The sequence below is a fragment of the Aulostomus chinensis genome, chromosome 3, assembly GCF_037954235.1.
Source record: "Aulostomus chinensis isolate RoL2024-O1b breed Wild chromosome 3, RoL_Achi_v1.0, whole genome shotgun sequence".
Lineage (NCBI taxonomy): Eukaryota > Metazoa > Chordata > Actinopteri > Syngnathiformes > Aulostomidae > Aulostomus > Aulostomus chinensis.
The window spans coordinates 27,904,223-27,910,222 of record NC_141322.1 but is presented as its reverse complement, the minus strand read 5'-3'; the positions used below and the strand labels follow the sequence as shown (position 1 = coordinate 27,910,222).

The 6,000-nt window shown below is 41.0% G+C and overlaps 1 protein-coding gene across 3 annotated transcripts in view; it reads left to right on the top strand.

The window, feature by feature from the left end:
- Positions 1-6,000, top strand: part of igsf21a (immunoglobin superfamily, member 21a) — a 184,424-nt gene that overhangs the window by 82,356 nt on the left and 96,068 nt on the right. The window lies entirely within an intron of this gene.

Below are 6,000 nucleotides of genomic sequence, written 5' to 3'. Positions count from 1 at the left end.
TTTTCCAAGTCTGACCTGTTGAGAAACTAATTGCTGACTGTGGACCAGGGGTGGGGAACCATGTGCCAAGGAGAGCCGTGTGTATGCAGGTTTTCCTTCCAACCAAACATTTTAACAGGTGATTCCACTGATTAACACACCTTCAGCCACAGAAGAGTGTTAATCAGTGGAATCACCTGTTAAAGTGTTTGGTTGGAAGGAAAACCTGCATACACACGGCTCTCCTTGGCACATGGTTCCCCACCCCTGCTGTAGACTCTAAGTCCCACCTGTGGTGATGTGGGCATTCACCTGTGCTGCGCAGAGGAGGCTAAATAACTGTGAATTATCTTCATAACATTGATACTATGGATATTATTTGAAATGGAGGCTTGTAAGTCCCCCATCATGGCAAGTGGGCATTTGTACGTTGTTTTCTGTATACGTTCCTGGACCTGTGTCCATCTCGTCACCGCTGGGGTGACGAGTAAAGCCTGATTTATGCTTCTGCGTCGTGGCGACACCGTACCTACGCCGTAGCCCCTACGTCGTCATTGTGCATTTATAGTTCTGCGTCGAGGGAACGCGTTGCTCTGTAATTCACCGCCAAGCCACCAGAGGGGTGTGGCTTTATCTTCGTATGGTTTTGGGGGACTCTTGTCGAATTCCTTAGTTTTCTTCCGGTCATAGCACATAGGTCAGAGACAGAGACAACAATGGAAACCGAGATGGAGCTCATCGATATTGAACAACAAATGTTGTTGATCCAAATCTTGAAGCGATAACTCCTCGATAACTCTTTCTTCGGCTTGGTCCATTTTTATTTTTGCGTGTTGCTCTCACCACAGAAACTTTAAAAATGGCGGTGTTGTTGTGCTGAACTGGAAACGTCGTGTGAGCGGACCAATCACAGTCCGTTGACGTTCACGTCACTACGCGTCGACGCAACGCGTAGTCAGGATTTTTCGGAGGTGCACATCGGGCTACGGTGTAGGGGTCTGCGTTGACGGCGTAGGTACGGCGTCGCCACGACGCAGAAGCATAAATCAGGCATAAGAGTCAGAAAAGCCTCCACAAGCGGCGACGAGGGCAGCTCCAGCGGCCATGTTGACGATCAAAATCGGCCGCAGCAGGAGGCTTGCGCCATATGTACTTTGCGTTCCGGTACCTTATGATTTCATCGTCAGTCACATATATAAACACACATATGTAAAGCGTGTATATGTTTTTATAAAGCGAGCCCCAAAAACTGCAAGATTTAGGGAATTTCTTACATCTCACGTCCATCAAGTCAGGATTAATTGGCTTGTTGTAACGGAATGCGGTTCATTGTTGTTATTGTGTGCATTTTACACAGGTCAAGTTGGACATGCTACATTATGTTAATACCCATATTTGTGAGTAATTAACTGATGTAATACTGAATGCTTTGAGGCTTCATGGACAATGTTAGTCATAGTTTTGCCTTCTGATTACTTATTCAATAATGGCATTTCCATAAAGTAGTCTCTCCACCTCTGATGAACTCCACTTTAGTTTTGGTGGGATATTAATTTGCAATTAATTGCAGTTAACTATGGAAATGTATGCAGTTAACTATCAGATATTTCAACTATTTGATTGTATTTTTAATTTTTTTTTTTTCTCAAAAATGTGTCTGATGTGCTTGTATAGTTGGAAGCTTACGGTCATCGCACTATGGTGTTCAATACAGATGTGTTACCAGGCACACCACAGCAGTCATTTACACCTCGACTATTGTCCTACTGTACATAGGAATGTGTAATTGTGGATCTAACTGATGACTAGTCACAATCGGAACAGTCTTTAGGAGCAGGTTTTATGTCAGATCTGCAGCCAAGGAAAAACAATTAAAGAAAAGCCTCACTTCTCCAGTGGGTTTAAAGCAAGAGAAAAGAAATAGGTTCTGTAATAGATTTTTGTCCGTGTAAAATGAGACGCTGACCTCTAGGTCCAAAACACTGAAAGACATCAGAAGAGCAGGATAACACACTCCCAGTGGGGCTAAAGGATATTCATCCAGGACATCATTCTTGCACTTGGCGTGAGTCATACTAGCAGCCATGACAGCTACTCCTCATGGTAGTTATCACCAAAGAGCCCTGGAGGGTTTTCAAAGTCAAGATTGCATCTCTGCAATCAAGTTCTTTTTCTTAAAAATGTCAGGAGACCCCGGCAATTGACACAGCCTTTTTTTTCCCCCCAGCCACTATGAGAGTTGGCGTTAATCATGTCAGCCCGATGGGTTAATAATTGAATCCTCAAAAGCGTAATTTTTTTAGGTGCTCTTTTCTTTTTCTTTTTGTTAAGTTTGTCAGGAGATGTGTTTTCCTCACACTGAGACTAAAAACCTACATTAGCATAAGTCTCCCTGTTTAAACATGAGTGTGGTCCAGCATCTTAGTGTCATTAAACAAACACTCACTGGGGACACTGCTTATGTCACTTCGCTGGCTATGTTGCCAATTAGCTTCTTAGCTGTGGGATATTAAACAGCATGCATCTGCAAATGTCACACTGGAGCATTTGGATGTGAAAGCCCTGCCTGTATAGTTAGTATAAGACACATTCTGCTAGCCTGACAATTAATGTTAGTCAAATGAGACAAAATGTCTGACAGAAAGAACAGGAAGTGCAACGCTATTCTGAAGGGAGGGGGGGGGGGGGACACAAGAGAGATGGATATGATTTTTGATGAGAGGCAAAAGAAATATTTGTTCGTTTAATATCTGAATGATTGTCGTGCAAAAAAACCTGGTCATCAACTGCAATGTTCTCTTTTTCTCGCTCAGACTCTTGTTTATGTAAGCCTCAGCAACTGCACAATTCCCCTAGTTACATCTTTATTATTTAAGCTTCGAAAAACAGCCCGCCGTTTTATTTCTTCCTGCAAGGTCTTGTGCAGTCATGGAGGTGGAAATTGTGGTGAATTGACCAGGAAATTTCTCCTGAGTAAGCTGTTTACATCAAGGCTCTATTATAGCTGACTTGTGCGATGATTGATGTCCATATACGCATTTCTATAACTCGGTTGATGTCATCTACATTCAAAGAATGAAATACATTGTGACAGGTACTTTTAGAAGTTGTGGAGGCAGCCCACAGAAGAAGTTAATTGGGCAGGCTTTTACATCACCACTTAACATACCTGCAATTCCTAATTCAGGAAACAGACATGTAAATTGCATTGAGCGGGCTTTGAAGTAATAAAACAGCACAGTCTTTATGTAGTACATTCTCACAAGACTGCATGTATTTAGCATTTTACTGTTTTCAACAGAGACACACTTCGGTAACTTAGAACCTAAATATAGATCACACCCACTTTTACACACACTTGGTTCTCCTCTGATTTGCAAATTGAAGACTTTGTTTAATCCCCCTTTATCCTGATGTGATCCACCCATTTAGAATAAAAAGCTGACAAGGAGATATCTGTCACTAGTCCTATTATTTTAAATGCCCCATGAAATGAAAAACACATTTTCGCACTTGTAATCCTGTCTCCTTGTCTTGATTGTTCATTTATCACTAGATGTATGCCAAGTATATGTAAAAAAGGAAAAATAGGTATTGGATTACTTTTACATGAAAATACCTGTCTTTTCTCTTCACTATTCAAGGATTTGATGACTCATCTTTTATTCAGGAGCATGAAACCGATTTTATTGTACCTCTAAAGCCACACAAGACATCCCGGGAGACTGCTGTTTTTGTTAGAAGTGTCATACACCCTCTGTCAAACGACTCAGTCACTCTTTGATGGGTTTTAACATTTGGAATAATCTAGAAAAGCTGCAAAATGTAATAATTTATTCTTGTTTACGTTAGCAGAAGGCTAACAGGAAGTAACTATGTAGTGTCGCCGGCAGATAAGTCGTTTAGCGTGCTGCTAAACGCTGAACCCGCTCGTTTAGCGTTTAGCCTGCTAAGGGACTGTTTTCTCCATCACAGTTTGGTAGTCCAGACGTTTGGAAAGACCGAAGACAACTAAACAACTGGACAACGAAACTATTCATCCATGTCCATTGGAAGAGAGCTAGCCAGAAATTGTCGCTCGTGTGCATAGGTATGTGGCAGCAAATAGAAGTCTGACATCTTTTTCACACCCACCCTCAAAAAACTTTTCTTTTTAATGTTTATATAGATTCAGCTGGTATTAAGATCAGGGTTTTTGCTTATTTAAACATATTTTGTAGATATCAAAACATTGCCTCAGCAGTCAGCAGGGAACATCATGGTCAGTGTTTGACATGTTTACAGGGCTACAAAGTAGAAGTGTACATATACAGTACCTGCAAGGAAAGATTTTATCAGTTGAAGGTGTGAAACCTGTGCAGTGAATAATGATGACAATCCTGTCGTAACTGAGATTCATATCCAGAAGAGCGAAACAACTTTGAGGTGTCCTAGTTAAGATAAAACCATTTTTCAAGGTCTTGATCTTGAATTCACAAAACTAGGGGGAAGTGCCGTTTTTTTTCTGAGCGAGTGTAGTTGGAAACATTGATGTATGAGAGTCATGTGACTTGGGTTGCATTTCCTTCAACAAATAGATAAATCTCTTAAATCTAAGTCACATGCAGTGAAAGCAGTGGTTGACTTTTAATGCAGCAACACTTACCGAACAGGTCTCCTGTTCTTAGCTCTGCATGACATTAAATGATGCTAGACGTTCCCTCTCTGGTGTTGCTTACTCACTCAACTGTAAACCAGAGTTCTGTGAAATGTCAGCACATCCTCTGTCTTTCAGGGGGGTGAGAACCCTTTAGAACATTGCCAACTGATGCATTTTATAACGTTAATGAACTTGTTAGTGTCTGGAATAATGCACACAGAGGAAGTAGTTTCTTTTCTACGATTGTTTGTTTAGGGCATTGTTCCACTGCTGTAGTTGATCCCAAACTGCAGTCTAGCAAAGCCTTTTATGCATTTAGTTTTTCTCTGAACTGTCTTTCATCTGGGGTCTTCCTCATAATTATTGAGGAAGCTGGGATAGTGACTGGCATTTGGAGGCCTGCATCTCAGCTGGGATTTTCTATGGTCTGGGTAAACCCTTTTCCTCACCAAGCTAATGACTGAGGGTTTCTAAGCCAGGCACCATCATGCAAAATTAAATCCTTCATTTCCTTTTTTTTTTTTTTTTTTTCTTTTCTAAAAAAGCATGGTCTGCCAAACAGGTTTTGATTATTTGCATTTTGATTTAAAGCATAACAGTAATTTGTTAACAAAAAAGCTTACTGAAGCTCACTGTTGTTGACCAAGTCACAGCAGAGTGAGCACTGCTGGACGTGTACAGAGCGCTGAACTCCAAGCCAAAAAATCCTTGGCAATAGTACAGTTTTAGAAGCAACAGCCTTCATGTGAGCAATATGTGGATGGTGTGTATGCAGTTGTTAAATCATAAATACAACTTAATGTCTGTATACTGTCCTGTTTTCTCTTTAACTTTTGAAAAGCTAACTTCTGCGCTTTTTGGAGGGGAAAAAGAAGATGCTGGCAAACACTCCCAGTCTGATTAAATGTTAAGTGGACTGCGTTTAGTTTTTCTGGTGTAAATATCAGATATTGTGGAGGTGTTAAATGTGCTGACACAGCATGCTTTTATGTTATGCTATATTGTGGTTGTAGCGGAGTAAGCAAAATAAGTGAGGTGAGCTGTGAAACAAAAGGAAAAGTGTTACCATGCAAGCTGTAGTCGGTCATTTAATTGGACTACTGTCGTGGTTGAGGTACACAGTCAGGAACAGAACGATTTCATTGAAGCATGTCTACCTCCGGATCACTAGGTGGCGCTGTGTCCCCTTAAAGCTGGTTGCAATCAGACTCGCTTCTGGTTGATCTTTTATCATCACATTCCAAACAAGTTAGTCGTGGCAAGTGAAAATGAACAACTCCTTAAGCTGAGATGGCGTGAAGTATGTAGTCAATCTGAATCACATTTTTACAGGCATTGAAAAAACGCATTTTTACATGGACTGATGTGGTGAATCAACCTTT